The sequence below is a fragment of the Myodes glareolus genome, chromosome 11, assembly GCF_982192425.1.
Source record: "Myodes glareolus chromosome 11, mMyoGla1.1, whole genome shotgun sequence".
In the NCBI taxonomy this organism is placed as follows: Eukaryota; Metazoa; Chordata; class Mammalia; order Rodentia; family Cricetidae; genus Myodes; species Myodes glareolus.
In genome coordinates, this window is record NC_142036.1 from 4480474 (window position 1) to 4498455 (window position 17982).

General features: G+C 44.8%; 1 long non-coding RNA gene across 1 annotated transcript; it reads left to right on the forward strand.

The window, feature by feature from the left end:
* The first annotated feature begins 9571 nt into the window (after window positions 1-9571).
* LOC125402894 (uncharacterized) lies at window positions 9572-17172 on the forward strand. The gene is made up of 3 exons (XR_007232783.3): window positions 9572-10765; window positions 11096-12199; window positions 17127-17172. It is a non-coding gene; the product is annotated as an uncharacterized LOC125402894 (long non-coding RNA).
* Window positions 17173-17982: the final 810 nt, after the last annotated feature.

Below are 17982 nucleotides of genomic sequence, written 5' to 3' on the forward strand. Positions count from 1 at the left end.
TAAGATGGAGGTCTAGGGAGGATGACTGAGATAAACAATGCCTGAGGGAGCCAGATGTGGCCTGGCTGTACAGATAGAGCAGAGATCGCCAGACGACTCCATCTGTCATGTGACATCTTCCATGAGGATGAGTTCTATTGACTGGGAAACGATGCTCACGGCAAAGGTCTAGGGAGGAAGCCTCTGGGATAAACATAAGAATCTGGGGACTTGGGTACAGCCTGACCCTATAGAGAGCACAAGTCACCAGGCTATTAGCCACATCCATCCCCAGCCTCCTGGCGAGAAAACAGGTTAAACACCTCTTCCTTTTAAGAGACAACCCTGCATCTTTAACAGTCTGGTTTCCCTAGTGCTTACCTCTGAGCACAAGGACTTTGTGTTCTCTATGGTGTGGCACTTCATTTTTATTTCTGCCCTAAAAAACCAAAAAACAAAAATTTAGGACAGCAAAAACAGTCTGGTAGCATCTGCTGGAAAATTCATGTGTTTGACTAGCCACTGTAATGGAACCCAAAGAGCTCTCTTGTTAGGGAGTGAGGTCCTGAGTCTGCACTGGTTTTAAATCAATAATCACTCCTGAAGACAACTTGACTCTCAGCTCCACTGTCTCTACCTCCAACATGGGTGGAGGGCAGAGCAGCCTTCTCTAAAGCTGAGCACACAGGCGAGCGGCTTCTAATAGTAACACTGTCAGTGTGTGCTTGCCGGTTTGCTTCTTGCTGATATTAAAAGGCAGGTCTTGTCATCAGGCCTAGCCCCCTTTCTATTATTAGAGTGCTAGACTTATTAGCTAATTTGATGCTAATTCTTTGCATATGAAGAAACTAGCTGTGTTATTTTGGCAAGTAAAGTGGCAAGGATCTTCTTAAAATATCCTGAGGACTTCATGCTTAAGACAGTTAAAACTGAAAGACAAATTACTGAATTCTTTGTATGCTCAGATCTCTTTAGTTGAAAATAGCGATGGCTATGGGCAACGCTTCATGCCCAGGTTCCCATCAGCACATGTGCAGATGTAAAGAGCAGCCAGCACCATGGGCAACTGTGGTAAATCTGAGATGAATAAGATAGGCTCCCATCAGCTCCTATATTTGAATATTTGGTCCCCAGTTAATGGAACTGTTTGGGAAGGATTAGGAGGTATGGCCTTGTTGGGGGAGATATGTCACTGGGGGTGGGCTTACACCAGGCCTGTGTCTGTCTACCTGCTTGCTTTCTGAGGACCAGGATGTAAAGCTGTCAATTACTGCTCCGATGCCATGCCTGTCTGCTTCCCCACCATCATGATCTTGGACCGACCCTCTAACACTATAAGCAGACCTCCAATTAAATGTTTTCTGTGTAACAGTTGCCTTGGTCATTGTGTCTTCACAGCAATAGAACAGTTACCAGGAGCCCTCACATCCGGTCACTAGCCGCACACTTGCAGATGTAGCATACAATTAGATGTCAGGGTCTCCGGCAAGAGACTAGCCCTTTGTAAGGTGATGGTCTGGGTGGATGGTAGCACTCTCAATAGCCCAACTTTCATTCCCCAGCTTGCTTTGTAAAGGCCTTCCCTACAGAATCTCTCAGTATCTCCAGCTTCTAAGGTTTTGCATTTCTCCTTATAGGCCATCTCTCCATACACAAAATTTAAAAATGAATGCCAATTTTTAAGAAGTTACTTTACTGGGTGGGCTGAATGAGGGCAGAAGCATCTTAATTCTTCTCCTGTCCCTACATCACTCCCCCAGAAACTCTAAAATAGTTTTGCTTGTCTAATAGAGACAACCTACTTTTGCTTTTAAAACTATATAATAAAACACACATATCATTGAATGGGTATACAGTTCGGTGGCATTTATCACATTACATTGTGAGGTTGCCTTTATCATCCATCTTCAGAACTTTTTCATATTCTCAAAATGAAACTCTGTATCTAATAAAAATGATTTCTCCAGTGATCTAATCTATAATCTATTTTCTGCCTCCGTGTTTCCTACTGCAGATATTTCATATAATTTGTGTTACGTAGTATTTGTTCCTTTCTCCCTAACTCATTTCTCCAAAAAGTATCTTCAAGGTTTATACATGTTATAGCATGTACCAGAGTTCTACTTTTTAAGTACAGACAGGATTCTATTATATGTGCAGGCTGTTACACATTTTGTCTAGCCGTTCATCTCTCAATGGACTTTCAGCTTTTCCACTTTGAGGCTGCTGTGAATCCTCTTGCTGTGGGCTTTGGTCCCTAAGTCTCTCTTAGATAGGGTGGGATGCAGCTGGGCTGGTACAGTGCTTGCCTAGTATGCTGTCCCCTGGATCTGATTCCTCAGCACTTCAAACACTGGTCCTGTTGACGTAGGGCTGGAATCTCGATGGAAGGCAGAGCAGGACCTGTTTCTAGAAAAACAAAACCCAACATTCTAATACAACTGTTTCCATTACAATATTCTGGAGCATCACTGGGTCATGGTAAATAATAAATACTTTACCCTTGACCTCATGCTTGTCTTACTTCCCGAGAGTGGATGCTGAGGTTAAAACTATAAACCGCTTACTTTGCTTACCACTCCAGATAGCAGCACGGGTAACCTGTGAGAGACCAACCTTTAATGTTACAAACAATTGACTTTGTCTTTCCAGTGGCTACAAGTCTTGAATCATCATCTCTCCCTTTCACCATCAGTATTTAGGGTCCATAGGTGGGCACCTGTTGAAGCTGGGTGACGGGCAGGCAACGCTTCTTTTATCCATTTAGTTTTTGGTCCTCAGCATTGAACTTGGGTCTGATGCTTACTAAGCAAGTTCTTTACCACTGAGTTACATCCCCACCCCTAGTCTCGTGGACATTTAAAATAAAAAAAAAATGTTTATTCAAATAACAAAACTCAAGCCCTGACACTGTGTGACTGAAGGGACCACCCATGGATTTATGTAACTACCTGTTTTTTGCATTGAATGGTTAATTAGGGGGTCAACTGGTAATTGTTGGATTTCATTTTTTGTTATATAATTGTATTCATGATAACCAATCCTTAAGGCATCTTCTATGCCTGTGACATATAAACAAATTATTTTACAGGTCATTTTTAGAATCATTTTAACTCACTTATTTATGAGCATACACGATAACATTTAAATAACATTTAAATACCTCCTGTAATGGCACTTCACATTTCCCCCAATGTTACTGAAACCGGTTGCAATTTTTCCTCCCAGATACATAAAGTACTAGAAAAGTAGCCAAAAAAAGAGACATGGACTCAACATGGTGCCAAAAATAATAATAGCACTTGAAATGTTAAACAGTTTCTCAGAGCTCTTGCTGCCCCCTCCTCCTGCTTCTGTTTGGAGATGAGCCTCCCTGGCTGGCTTCCTGTTCATGTGGTGGGCCTGTTCTCCTGAGTCAGCTGAGCAGCTGTTTGGGACGGATGTGTGGGGCTGATGGGAACAGCGATGGGCGTGGAATGGAGGACATGGAGTCTGAGCACTTCAGATTCTAAATGGGAAAAAAGGCAACAGAAATGATGAATTACTGCTTGGAGGGCAAATTCTTTTCTTGTCTCTGCAGGCCTCATAAAATGTCCTTGGTTGAGCTCCATCAGCCTGTTTGCTTCATTGTCTTGGTGGAAGATGAGAGGATGGCGGTTGTCTTAGGTCTGGCACCATAAGCCTGCAGGCACAAATCATGTCCTGTTATGAAAGGCTAAAGGTCATGGAAGGGGGTGTGAATAAGTTAGTCATTCTTTTCATTATCACTGGGAAGTGCATCAAGACATCTCAGCCCTAGCGGGCTTCTGAAGTCTGCTCATGAGATTAGGGAAAGCTGGCATAGGGACTCAAGTGCAGTCCTGGAGGGAATCATTGGCCGAGGGCAGCCAGTGCAGCCTGGGCCCTCTGCTGCTCCGCACGGCACTGTGTGTGGAAGCCTCTCAGTGCTTTGCTCTCAGAAATGTTCTTGAGGTCAGGTCCATGTACAGCGAGTTCCCTTCCAGGCACATGTTGAGTTAACACTAATGCTTATTTTTTGAAATATTAATTAAAAAGTAAGATTAAATAAGATAATGTGCATGTAACTTGCATCCAGTACTCTGCTCAAACCAATAAGCACCCTTTCTTATCTATGCTTAACCTAGCAAGGAGCATGACAAACTTCATTCTAAAAATCATATTCAAGCACTCCGAAAAGGGTTATTCACTATGCCTTCATTTCATTTTTTGTTAGTGTGATAGAATACCCCAACAAAAGCAACTCAAGAGAAAGGGGAGTTTATTTCTGTCTCACGGCTTCAGCGTAAGGTCCATCACAGTGGGAAATCAAGACAGTAGGAGCTTGAAGCTGCTGGTCACATCACATTCACATTCAGGAAGCAAAAAGCAACCAATGCCTGTGCTGAGTAAGCCTTCCCCATTGTATTTTAGTCCAGGAACCAAGCTCAGGGAATAGTGCAGTTCACTTTTAGAGTGGGGTTTCCCACATCATTTCATTTAATCAATATAACCCCTCACAGTCCTGTCAGGAGTCTAAATGACCCCTTATGGGGCACCTGCAGGCTTGCTCCTAGTGATCTTGAATCTGATTGATAATTAACAGTAACTACCGTAGGCAACTACCCTGTGTGGAGCACTGATTTTGGTGGAGCAGTAACGGCGAAACAATCCCACACCAGTTATGTTTTAAGGGGTTATTTATTTTGGGGGGTAAAACTTACATACACCATAACCGTCAGGAAGGGAGCCTAGTCGCTGGGGCAGGAGCCAGGAGCAGGAGCCGGGAACAAGCGCCCGAACCAAGAGCCGAGCTGAGATCTGTGGCTCTTTTAAAAGAGAAATATACCACGCCCCAGTGGGCTGGTATTTCAGCGGCTATTGGCTGATGGAGAGGAAGGCCCTCCTGCAGCACCGTGGGCTCGTGCTTCAGCAACTATTGGCTGAAGCAGCGGAAGATACTCCCGCAGCAGAGCAGGCTACCAAGGAGACCAGACTCCTGTTCTCATCAAGTGTTAGAGGGAAGAAAATGCACAAGAAATTGTTAAACTGAAAAATTCCACTTAATTGCTAAAGTAAAGCAAAATCAATATCATGGGGTGGGGTGGGGGAGGGATAATGACCCTGGGAGGGGAAGTCGGATGGAAGATAATCTGAGTGACCAAAGGAAGCTTCAAGGATAGACAGGTGACAAATGGGGCCTGCCCATGAGGCTGTGGGGGAAGGGCGATCCCAGGCAGTAGTGAACAGCATTGCCACAGTGCACACAGAACTGCATTCCTTGTCCCTGTTGCTTAATAGTTCCATTTTCAGGGCTTCCAGTGCTTCGTCAACAGTCAGATACACAGTCAGTAGGCAAGCTGGGCCTATTTGATGAGAGGGAACATATCCATTGACGTAAATGGAGTGTGGAACATTAACCACCCCTGCATTGGCACTATGGGAGCTCACTGTTGCACGTTTCACCTGGAGGAGCCACCTTGGGTTCGGGGAAGAGGTCCTTAACTCCCTGTTATTCAAACACAGGCCTCCAAGGCCAAGTTTGTGAGCTGAGATGAGTTCTGCTCTTCCAGGAACCTGGTGTGTGACCTCGAAGAGTTCCTATAGACTACTGTGATTTTGTTCCTCCATAAAACACAAAGATTGGTTGAGAATAGCGCATGCAGAATCCAGAACTTAATGTGCTTTCTGTGTCCTGGGGATGCTGCCACTGCCAGTCTCAGGAGCTAGAACTATGGATTTCTGTCCAGAGCTCAGGTGAGGTTGCTGCCACCTGCATCCCCACTCCTCCCCACACTTTGGAGTGGGAAGAGTTTAAATTGTCTGCTCTGTGCCTTCTAGTTTTTAACTTGGGATTTTGAGTTCTAAACTTATGAAGACATAAAATTTCAAGCCCTTAATCTAATGTGAATCAGAGAAGATCTTGATCACTAAGACGCATGCAACCTTGCTGTAACACCAACCTGTACTGCCTTCTGGGCTGGCCACCTTTTGCAAATTGAGGTCGTTGCCTCATCTCAGCTCCTGGCTGTTCACACCTATTCATCGCAGGGCGGAACTGTGAAACTCCTTACCAACAATAAGCAATCTTCATCCACACCATTTGGTTAGTAACTGCAATCATTAGGGTTATGCAAAATGCCTCAAGTGTGTGTAAGTCCAGCCTTTACCTTCATTACCAGACTAGGATTGACCTGGAATGATTGATAGGCAGGTTACAAACCCAGATTTGTACTAATGGAAAGAAAGTTCTTCAACCCAGTTTCCACAACCTTCTGAGATCACCAAACAGTAAATAGAAGAACAATGGAAGAATCTATAGTTCTGTTGACTCAGATTGACATGCTTTGCTGCCAACCCCAGGCCCTGTGATTACTCTTGTTGGGTTGTTAGTACCACACAGCTATATTTCCATCAAATGTGTTCTCCTGAGAGTCCTCTGGGGATGTACTAAGCCCAGCCAGCAAGTCAATAAATAGCATAACAGAATTAACTGGCATTCCATTTATCTTTCAATGCTTTTATTTTTTCTCCAAGATGTTAGTTCAAAGACTCTTAATGTCATGGAGTATCCATCAGGGGAATGGAAAAAAATGAAATAGGGCTTATTTTCCCTCACAGTTTTCCGGCTGTGTACCCTGGGGTAAAACTGGCCATTTTAGAAGAGAGAGCAGAAATGCTTGCCAGTCAGTAAGTCTGCACCTGCATATTCAATCATCTTTTTAAAATTGTTTGTTATTAAGAAATAATCTCTAGTGTGCTTTCATAAACATATACTGCAAACAAGGAAAACTGCTGAGCACAACTCACTGAGACACTGATTCTTTTGTATGAAGATAGGAGGAAACAAAATCACAGTGAAAGAAAATGCCCCTTGTCTAAGAATTGAGAGCAGCCCAAGTGAGAACAACGAGAAGTATTTAGATATGATTCCCACCAGCTGAGGGCTCTCTGTGTCATCTGAGACACAGCACAGAGAAGAGGTGGTCATCCGCGGGTAGGCACTGATGTTAACAGAGCAGAGCCTGAGTTAGTTTGACTTTGCAGACTTCCCAGAAACAGCAGGAACTCCTAACTTCCTATCATACCACAGCTGAGCCTTCCTTAGTAGCTTCATGCAAGATGTTAACAAAATTAATTAAATAGACCAATGCAAATCACAGGCCAGTATCCAGAACATCAGCAAGTGTGTTAAACATCCCTCTTCTGGACACAGCAAAGAGCCAAAAGTTAGCAGAAGCTCGTTTCTTTATTGCCTGTTTCACTTTCAACCTGTCCCTTGTTCTTTGGAGGGTAACAATGACTTTTATAATTGCCGAGCCAAACTGAACTATGGCCCTGACAAGAATTAACCTGGCAATGTCTACTCCAGCCCTGTCCTGATGACAGAATTAGAGGTTACATTCTGGCAAGGTAGCAAACTTGAACTAAAGACAGTAGACACACCGTCTGGGTCAGGCACTATGCTAGACACATCTCTTGTTCGTGCAACACAGTACATGACAGATTCAAATTAATGGAGAAGCTTCACTAGGACTCAGAGTTTCAGTGGGTATAGTCCATCACCATGGGGAGCTGCTGGGGTCACTCTGTATATTGTGGTGTGAACATGAAGTGACAATTCTTTTCATCACGTCATATCAGAAATCCGGGAGTTACACCAGAACTAAACTTTGGTGAAGTCTTCAAAGCCATTCCCTTTGCAGACTCCATCTGTCATCTAGAACCCACATTAGGAAGGTTCCATAACCTTCAGAAACAGTCTTGCCCACCAAGGCCCAAACCCATAAAACATAAGCCCGTAGCAGCCACTCCATCCCTTGTCCTGCTGTCTTCTCAATCTTTCAAAGGATTTCAGTTCCTTCTGGGAGACTACAGAGACTATAGAGACACGGGCCTCCAGAACCATTCACTTTCCAAAGGACTAGTGTGCACCATGGCCACAGTAGGAAGGTTCAGATGAGGAGCATCCTGCTACCAGGAGAATGGTCTCCCATTGGCAGGACTTAGATTCCATCTCTTGCCTTTCCAAGAGTCCCTGTCAGCCCATCTGCCCTGGCTCTCTGTGTAAATACTTCCTGAAGCAACACAGCTGCAGGAGATGGTGCTCAACACTTTGGCCTCGCTTGTCTTGGTCCAAACAATGGACAAAGGACTAACTCGCACCAGACACCTCCTCTGTGACCCCCCCTCTGCTGTCCAAAATAGAGCTTGATTGATCCAAAGAGCTTCTTCTCCTTAAGCCACAGAGGGATTCTGGGGAGTTCCACCACCTTTCTGTGCACTTCCTAGAAGTCCCAGACAAAGAGGACATGTGCCTGGAAACACCTGCAGCCAAGCTGCCAAAAGCAGAACTGTGGAGAATTCCTGCTGAGACATTTCCTTTGACCAGGCTGCAGGCTGGCTCAGGAACCAGGCAGGAAGACTCAACTTTTGGCCCACTGAGATCTAACCACAACCTATTCAAGCTTGTTCTTTGCTTCTCTCGGTAGCCTAGAAAAGAACTGAGAGCCGTAAGTACTGTTTCAGACAGAGGAGATCTGGGACTTTATCAGTGAGGAGGGGCATGATCAAATCAAGGCTGGTTCAGAGATGCCAGTTGTGGACAGCAGGGATATAGCGTGGAGTGCCTCCCCCATCCTGTTTTTATGCACATACTTCTGCTTAGAGAGACACAATTGGAGAAAGCCCAGTCCTGGGTGACTATAAGAAGCTCTGTGTACTAGGCAGGCACTGTTCTGGGAAAGGAAGGACAAAATCACATTGGCAGCTAGCCTTCCTTTCCATCAGCACTGAAGGATTACTTAGAAATCCCAGCACCATGATCAAGGATGACAGAAATGAGAACGAGGAGCACCCTCTGCTCCCAGTCTGGGAAGAGAATTTGAGGTAATTTAGTACCAGATCCCTCTATTAACTTCTAACAAAGAACCAGTGTCTTTCCACCAAATGGGAAGAAGGAAGAGCAATCCGAGCTTGTGAACAGAGAGCCTTGCTTGGGAGCTGGATAGACACCTGTTCAGTGGGGGCTCAGCTCAGACTCCAGCATCAGCAGGGACCATGGGCACCCAGAGCTATACTTCTAGTTCTTCTATCAGCTCGCTCTACAGCAGCACTTGGGATACAACAGCAGGCATGAACATGCACTGTGTGCACTTACATTCTTGGGGAAGACACTGTCCATAAATACCGGTGTGAGACTAACTGGATTAGACGGTAGGCGGAGCGAGCATGGGAGCAAAGGATGAGAGAACCAATGAAACAGGTTTAAAAGCAAGATTCTCAGAGCAGGCGCCTTAGAAACTGGCCCTGGAGTGAAGACCCATGGGAGTAAGACCCACTCAGTGAGCAGATGTCGAGGGTCCCCTCCACGGGAGCCCTCCTGGTGACATGAGTTTCTGAGCCCTGGAGGAGGAGGGCCTGCTTGTTCGTCCCGGCTGCCTGGCTAGCTTAGCCCTAAAACAATCACACAGAAACTGTATTAATTAAATCACTGCTTGGCCCATTAGCTCTAGTTTCTTATTGGCTAGTTCTTACATCTTAATTTAACCCGTTTCTATTAATCTCTGTACCACCACTTGGCAGTGGCTTACCAGGTAAAATTCCCAGCATCTGTCTCTGGCAGATCCATGACATCTCTCCCACTCTGCTTCCTTTCTCCCAGAATTCAGTTCTGTCTTCTCCGCCTACCTCCGTTCTGTCCTATCAGGCCAAGGCAGTTTCTTTATTCATTAGCCAATACAAGCAGCACACAGAGGGGATTCCCACATCAGAACCCCTAAAATCGGGCTCAGTGTACTCTGCTCCGTTTATTCTCTTGCTGTGTCATCCCCAGTGTTTAGTGTCTTCTATCAGCATTTTCTGCCACATTGGCTCAAAGTCTGAGGTTGGGTAGTTTTTAAAGGAATAAGGTCCATTTAGCCTTCAGTTCGGGAGATCCAATGGTAATTACACCAGCACCTGCCCACTTGGTTTCTGATGAAGACCTCATGGTAGAACGATCAGAAAGTCAAGTATGTCAGAGACATTACAGTGAGTGGGGAAGCAAAGCATCCAACATGGGAAGCCAAACTAACTCTGTATGAACCTGGTCACTATGTAATTCACACACTCACCTGACAACTCCACCAACCCCTTCAAGAGCATGGAGCCCCCAGAACCTAAGTACCTCCTAAAGGCACCACCACCCCTCAATACCCATGCTGTAGGATTAAGCTCAACATAAGGACCAACACATCCATGCCATAGCTGAATCGGCTTCTCAGGTCTGTTCTTTTCCCAGCCAATGGCCTTCTAGACATAGAGAAATTGATGGTGCCACATGACAAAAGGACATTAAATAAGACCTTAAAATTCTGTCAGATCTCCACGCTCTTGGACCGCATGCCTCGTATAAGCGTTCGGATGGGACACGTACCTGAAACTCAGCCAGCTGAGACAAATGCTGAAGTTTCCATCTTTTCTAAGGTGCTATGGAGCCTAGCCTGAAGAACAGCTCTCTCTAATTAACCTGTGCTCGTCTCTGTTCCTTGTGGCATCAGGCTGTCTCAGCTGTCTCCTTAGCTGCTCCGAGTTTCACCCGTTTCCCTGGCCTCGAGCTTCTTGCTCAGCTGCAGCAGCTGTTACCAAGACCAATGCACATGACCAGCCCAGCCTTGCCACCTGACCACTGTCTGTGGATTGGATGGCAGGGGTCTGCACCACTTCTGGTTCCCACACAGGGCCAATGGATGTCCGTCTGTATCACACACTGGCCAGGAGTGGTGATTGGAAGTCCAGGGTATTACAGGTAAGCAGGTGATTCCGGGCCCCAGTTCCAACTCCCACGGTCTATTTTAAGAGTGTCTAGCACGTAGCAGACAAAAGGGGGAAAAAGGAGTGCTGCATGTTCCCTGAGCCCCTCCGTGTATATTTGATGTCTTTGTATAAGGTGTCACTATAAAAATATAAAAACGCACCTTTGACTCCTACACAAAAGATTCAACCCTTGAACTTAAAAGCAAAATCAAAAACAAAACAAAAGGAACTCGGATTTCCTGACAAAAATGGACATCCTGTTTTCTCTCATTCCTTAAGTCTGTTTGTGCCTTAATAGCTCTCTCTTTCTCTCTCCATACAGGAAACGAACAGCAAATGATTGTCCCCTAGAGTAGTGTCACTCTCTTACAAAGACCCCGCTCCCTACCTGCGCATGACCTCACCTCCTGGGCACGCTGTGGCCAGCTGGTTTGTAGAGGAATCTGAGAACGAAGATGCATGTGGAAGCCTCAGAGAGCTATCTGGCGACCTGGTTTGTTTTCTATTGAAGTGATAATCATCATGGAAAAAAACAACTTCGGTTCATTTGGTTTACATGTCCTGATGATTTGGCCATTAAGGAAACCCAGGCAGGAACTCACGCAGGCCTGAATTCCAGATGCAGAGACCATGGAGGATTTCTGCTTACTGGTTTACTTTTCATGGCTTGCCCAGATTGCCTTTTTATACAACCCAGGACCACAGGCCCAGGGATGGCATCACCTGCAGTGTGTTGTGCCCTCCCATGTCAATCACTAAGCAATAACAACAACAGCAAAACAACAACAATAAAAAAAATTGTCTACAGCCAATCTAAGGGGCATTTTCTCAATTGAGGACTCTGGCTTGTGGCAAATTAACAAACAACAGCAACAAACCAACTCACTCATCTGGGTTCCCATCCGGCACCCCAAACCCCACAGGCACTCCACCCATGTCTCCACTGAACAAAGAGTACTCTTCCAACTCCTTAGGCTGGAAGACCCTGCCAGGAAATTGCCAGTCATCCTTTCCCAGCCTCTTCCCCTGCTCATCAGTCCCAGACCAGACCAGATCAGACCCACTCTCCCTTTGCCCATCTCTGGATGCTTCCTTCCGGAGCTCGGCTCTCTCCTAACTTCTCAACATACCTTCCCAGGTCCAGCTTCAAGAGACTCTCCCAAGAGCCCTTCCCGGCAGTTGTCCCAACCTGATTCATTTCTTCTCTCCCACTTCCCAGCCCTGGACCTCTACTCTGTGGAGTCGATGAGAAGGATCAGTAGAGGAGGAGAGACAACAATGAAGAGAATCCAGGGTGGGTCCTGTAAAGTCATTTGCTGGGAGAGAAGCACGCTGTTTGTGGTGGAAGCCTGGTGGAGGCAAAGCAGGGACATATAATGGATTTCAACAATATGAAGCATTCCAGAATATTCTAGAATGCTGAAAGGTAAACCCCACAAAATAGGCAAGGGCAGGACAAGATCTAAATGTCCAGAATATGAAACAAGGACTAGAATTTGATCATGTCTGTGCTGGTGGTGATGGCCTATGAGCCGCTGGAGTGGAAACTGCCTTCCACTCCTAAGCATCTTCATGTCTCTTGGATTAAAGTCTTTGAACTGGGGTGGCAGAGTGAACAGGTTAGAGACCTTATTGTATCTTGCTGGCTCTGCTGCCTCATTTACCTGGCTTTGAACCTCTGAAGGACAGGGATCAAGTGAAGTCTCACTCATCTTGATCCCTCCCACATCCCAGTGCTGAATGAATAATGGCTGCGGAATTGACCTCAGTTCAATAAACGAGCCCTGGTAAAGGCTTCAGTGATGATAGTCTCTTAATAAAATCTATAATAAAATTAGACTCAATCTCATGTAACTTTAAAACATTGTCTAGGCTGTGTCTGCTTTAGGAAGGGAAATGCTTCTTTCAACTGGGCCTGCTTGGCTGGAGTTATGAAAGTGCTGTGTAGAAGCCACCTTCTGGGGTCCTGCACAATATCAGCAGCTCAGTCCAGCTAGAGCAATGGTGCCAGGCCTTTCCTCTCTGTTCTGTTCTTTAAAATGTAGGCTCCTTCTCTAATATTGGAAAAGAAAGTGCTGATGTAGAGAATTCATACAAATTTTATAATTGGAGAAAAATAGAAGTAGGTATTGGAGGAAAAAATACATGTATTCATGGCATCCAAGGATCAATGCATTGTCATTATTTTTGTGTACAACTTTCCAACAGCCCTTCTCTTGTGTTTCTAGATTTTCCTTAGGATTCAGCATCTATGGGATTCTAGAACTTTCCCCCAAGTCTATGGTTAGCATCTTTTTTGTTTTGTCATTGTGACTTACCTGCAGTATCACCCTATGTCCTCTTTCTGAGTTCTTGTCTACTTCTTCAATGTTGCTGTACAAAAGATTTCCACACTAGCCCGGAATGGAGTATAATAAAGGTTTATTTTTAGGGGGTAAACTCACAGAATTTATTATGTGGTGAACTCACAGAAAGAGTAGTGATTCACAGTCCTCTGCGTGAGCGCGTAACTGGAACTGAATTCAGCAACCAAGGGACCTGTGCATGATTTTGTGTCTGGATATATAGTACATGATACCACACCCAAAGTGGGCCCGTAGCCCAAAGGCTATTGACTGAAGGAGTTCCCACAGCACCTCAAAGGTTCTACTACTTTGTGATATCTTCCTTTTCCCATACATGGTAGGGTCTGCTGTGAGGAAAAGTTCTAACTTGCTTATAATAAAGTGGAAGGTAAGCCTTCGTGTGTTACCCATGTCAGAAATACTTGCTTTTAGTGATGTCCTAAATGAAAGTCTTAAATGAAAGTCTTTAAAGTCTTAAATGAAAGAATTGGATCCCCAATTCTCAGCTATCATGTCTAAGAAAACACTCCTTTACTTGCTATTTTCAGAATCATATTCAGATTTTGAGGGATTCTGTTTGCACAAAAGTAGGATGAATGGAAAATTAAGTCATGCAAAATGAGGTATGCTCAAGTCAGTTGTTGAGGTCTTAACTCTAAACTGAGCCATTTTGTTTTTGTTGTTTGTTTACCAATTCTTACCATACAGTGCAACGCCAATGTAGAAACCATTAACCCATATTATAGAAAAGGTAACAAAGACCCAAAGAAGCTACTCATCAACAGGCAGAACCATGCACAGGCAAAGACAAGAGGTGCCACCACGTGAGTGACGCCAAGAAGAGTTAAAAGCTAGGCTTGAACAAAGAGAGTGGCTGTCAATGGAATCCAAATCAAGACAGGCTCCAAGCCTAGAATCATTTCTAGAACTCTGCTATCTCCAAAGTGTAAGCAACAACTCACAGCCCCTGACCCTGTGGCCAACATTTTCCCCCAACCCCTTATGTGGATTTACTCCTAAAAAGAGCAATAAATGCACTACTGCTGCAGATTTGACCCTTTCTATATAGAGATGTGGTGAGACCCAGAACCAAGAGTACCCTTTAGTACACAGGAGTCCACAGTGGGATAAAGGATCGTGGTGTTCCGTGTTATAGGAAGGTCTAGAACATTTTTGTGTCAAATTTGTATAAAGCAAATTGCATGCTGAATACAAAACTCATTGTTTTAAGGAACTTCACGATCCAGTCTTCTGCTAAAAACTACAAGAATCTGTGTCAATCCAAGAGTAAACATCCTAATTTCTCTTTTGACAGTTTGAGTAGTTATAACCAGAGCTTTCTGAGCACAGAACATAATAGCACACATATGGAAAATTACAGGGATTTGACAGACTGCAAAACCCAAGTTCACTCAATAGTAAGAACAGGCTGTGCACTGTGAAAACCCTCGTCACCCTGCTTCACTGTACTAACCTCGGTAGCTGAACGAAGCCACCAGTCAGATTGCCTGTTTTGCCCTTATAGTTACTCTGACTGCTCTCTTAGGCTCTGTGGCAGGGGGCTGCAGTGCTGGCTGAGTCTGCCTCGCACCTTGTGCTCTTTCCAGGAGGAGAAATTAATTGTTTCCCTACTTTGAGAACATGGGCTAGACTCAAAACTTGCTTGGGCACAGCATGCAGCTGGTATGATGGTCATGAACCTAGGCTGCCGAAGGACTGTGGACTTCTGGTCAACCTCTTCATCCATGACTGTGGTGCAAAACTGCTAAACTAGCTGCTAGAGAGTGGGGGCACTGAGATGGACAGCTCTTTCTCGTGGCCACTACTAGCTGGCCGGCATCTGCTGGATGGGGAAGCCATCCAAGAGCACCAGGCTTCTACCAACCAGCCAGCTGACTAAGACCCTGAGCAGGTGTCTCTATCATCAAAGCCTAACCTAGATCAAAAGAATAACCTGGATGATTCTTGGAACGAGAACTGAATATGACTGTGATTTTAAAACACTGAGTTTTTTTTTAATTATTTTTTTTAACTATGTGTATCTGTATGAGAATGTTTATGTGTGTTTGTGCAGAGCCAAGTGGCCAAAGCAGGGTGTCTGTCTCAATTACCCTCCACAGCAATTTTCTAGTTAAGGTTGAATCTGGAGCTCCTTGGTTGGTTAGACTGACTGGCCAATAAGACTCTGGGGTTCACCTGTCTTCACAACCCAGATTGCAGGGGTGTACCACCGTGTCAAGCTTTTATGTAGGTGGTGGCATCAGAACTCAGGTTCTTATTCTAGCACTGCAAGTACTTTGTCTTCTAAGCCATCTCCCCAAATCCCCGAGAGAGTGTTTTTTCCCTTTACTTTGAACATTTTTTGATGTTTATTTATTCTTATTTAATCTGGTAGGTGTTTCCTCTGCATTTGTGCCTGTGTCACCATGAGCATGCAGTTCCCACAGAGAGGGTGCCAGATCCCCTTGGAGCTGGAGTTACAGGTGGTTGTGAGCGGCTGTAGAGGCGCTGAGGATCGAACCCCAGTCCTCTAGAAGAGCAGTCAGTGATCTTAACCACTGAGCCATCTCTTTCTAGCCCATGGGTTTTTGTGGTTCATGTTTGCTTGTTTGCTTTTGTTGTAGTTTGATTTATGTAATTAACACAGAAAATAAGTACAGTATTTCTATACAAATAATTCACTACTCCAAGGGCATTTTCTGTTTTTTGAAAAGGGCTAAAATCTAAGCATTTACCAATGCTGATATTCCACTCTTCCTCTACTTGAATTTTTGAAAACAGTTTAGTTTGAGCTTGAGTAATTCTGCTCTACAGTTATTCTCCATTGGAGTCACTGATGGATCTGAGACTGCCACTGATACATCTGGCAAGAGCATTATCTTGGTAGTCATTAAAAAGCAAAAAAAGAGAGTTTTTAGAATTTTTTAAAAAATGAATTTACCTGACTACACATTTACTTCTGAAATTTGCTGACTTCCCTTTCAATGTTTCATCAAATAATTAAATTTTTTGTCTGTTTGCCTGTTTTAACAGTTATGGTCATTGAATAGAATCGGGGTTTGGCAAGTTGGCTGCCCATTTTTATAATAAAGTTTAATTGAAGCATCTACGCTTATTAATTTACAGTATTATCTGTTGATTCTTTTTTCCAAGTATATAGCTTTTTAAAAAATCTTTTGAAGTATATTTCTTTATTTATCATGTGACTGTGTAAGTTTGTACATACCTACTTGAGTGTAGGTCAGAGGACAACTTTTGGGAACTGGTTCTCTCTTCCCATCATGTGGATCCTAGAGATTGAACTCAGGTTGTCAGATTTGACAGCAAGTGTGTTTACTGTTGAGACATCTCACTAGCTCTATTGCCTATGGCTTTTTTGTGTGTGGTAATGGTAGAGTTTAATAGTTGCAATAGACATTATATGACCCATAGAACTGAAACATACTATCTGATATTTAAGAAAAAACTGTCCACATCCTACAGTATACTACAAATACCATTTTTTAAAAAGAGAATATATTGCAATAGCCATTGTTTAGGTAATCCAAATTTATAAACTCAGCATTGAGCAAACCTAGATAATTGTGTTCCAGGAAGTAGAAAAAACAGTAATTGTCAGGCCCCAGTCAGGCTATAGAACAGGCAAGACCCGACAATGAAGGCTTGACAGCGCGGCAGGGGTTGCCCGCCTGCCCTGCGATAGCCCGTTCATTAAGCACTGAATCACGGTGTCCCTCACGGTGTCCCTCACGGCGTCCCTCACGGCATCCCTCACGGTGCCCCTCACGGTGCCCCTCACGGTGTCCCCTCACGGTGCCCCTCACGGCGTCCCTCACGGCGTCCCTCACGGCGTCCCTCACGGTGTCCCTCACGGCGTCCCTCACGGTGCCCCTCACGGTGCCCCTCACGGTGTCCCTCACGGTGTCCCTCACGGTGTCCCCTCTTCCCGGACCACAGGTGAGATTCCTGTCACTCAGTTTTCCATGTCCCACTCTCCTTGATCATCAGGAGACCCTACGTCCTTGCAGGTTGGACACTGTGGTTCTGAACTGACACTAGTGGCTATGGCATGGCCAATGGGACAGGAGTGGTGACAGCTAGTGGCACAGATCCCTCAAACCACGCCTCCTGTGGACCTTCAGCCTCCTGCCCTCCTTTACCATGAGCCTCAGCTCCAACAGCATCGCCTCACGGAAGGAACGAAGTACACGGTTGATGCTTCACTTGGTGCAGCCAGGGCTGCACAGCTGGCGGTATGACGTGTCACTCGCTTATCCTAAATGAGACATCGACGTCACAGGGAGTAATTCCTGCTACTCAGCTGTTAGTGGAGAGCACACGTGTGTGTGTGTGTGTGTGTGTGTGTGTGTGTGTGTGTGTTCTTCTCATCACTATACATCTTCCATAATGGTGGGTATTGAATAAAATGAAATGAAACAAGGTTTTTTGGAAGCCCTCAGTTCCATTTCTTGAACTACAAGAAGACTGAGAGGCACATACTTCTCCAAGTCTGACTTTCCTCCTCTTGAAAGCCAGCCTTGCTACCTGCTCTTAATGTATCTATCATGTATAAATTCAGCCCTGGACCATTTCCTTCCATAAAGCCAGCACTGGCTTATCTGTGTGTCCATAAATATGTTGATTCTGCTGGGCCAGAACTGTAAAACTTGACTGGTCACTACAAACACCCAAGACATTTTACTGCAATAAGTCTTTCCAGCGTCCAGGAAAAGGGCTGGAAGAGTTGCCTGTAAGGTCCCAGTGGACTTCAGTGATCAGCTTTATTTTGGAACAGTGGTGCTGTGATCTGTAGCTGGAATTTGTATCTGGCCTCTCTGACAAGGTAACCTCTTTTTCCCTTGAA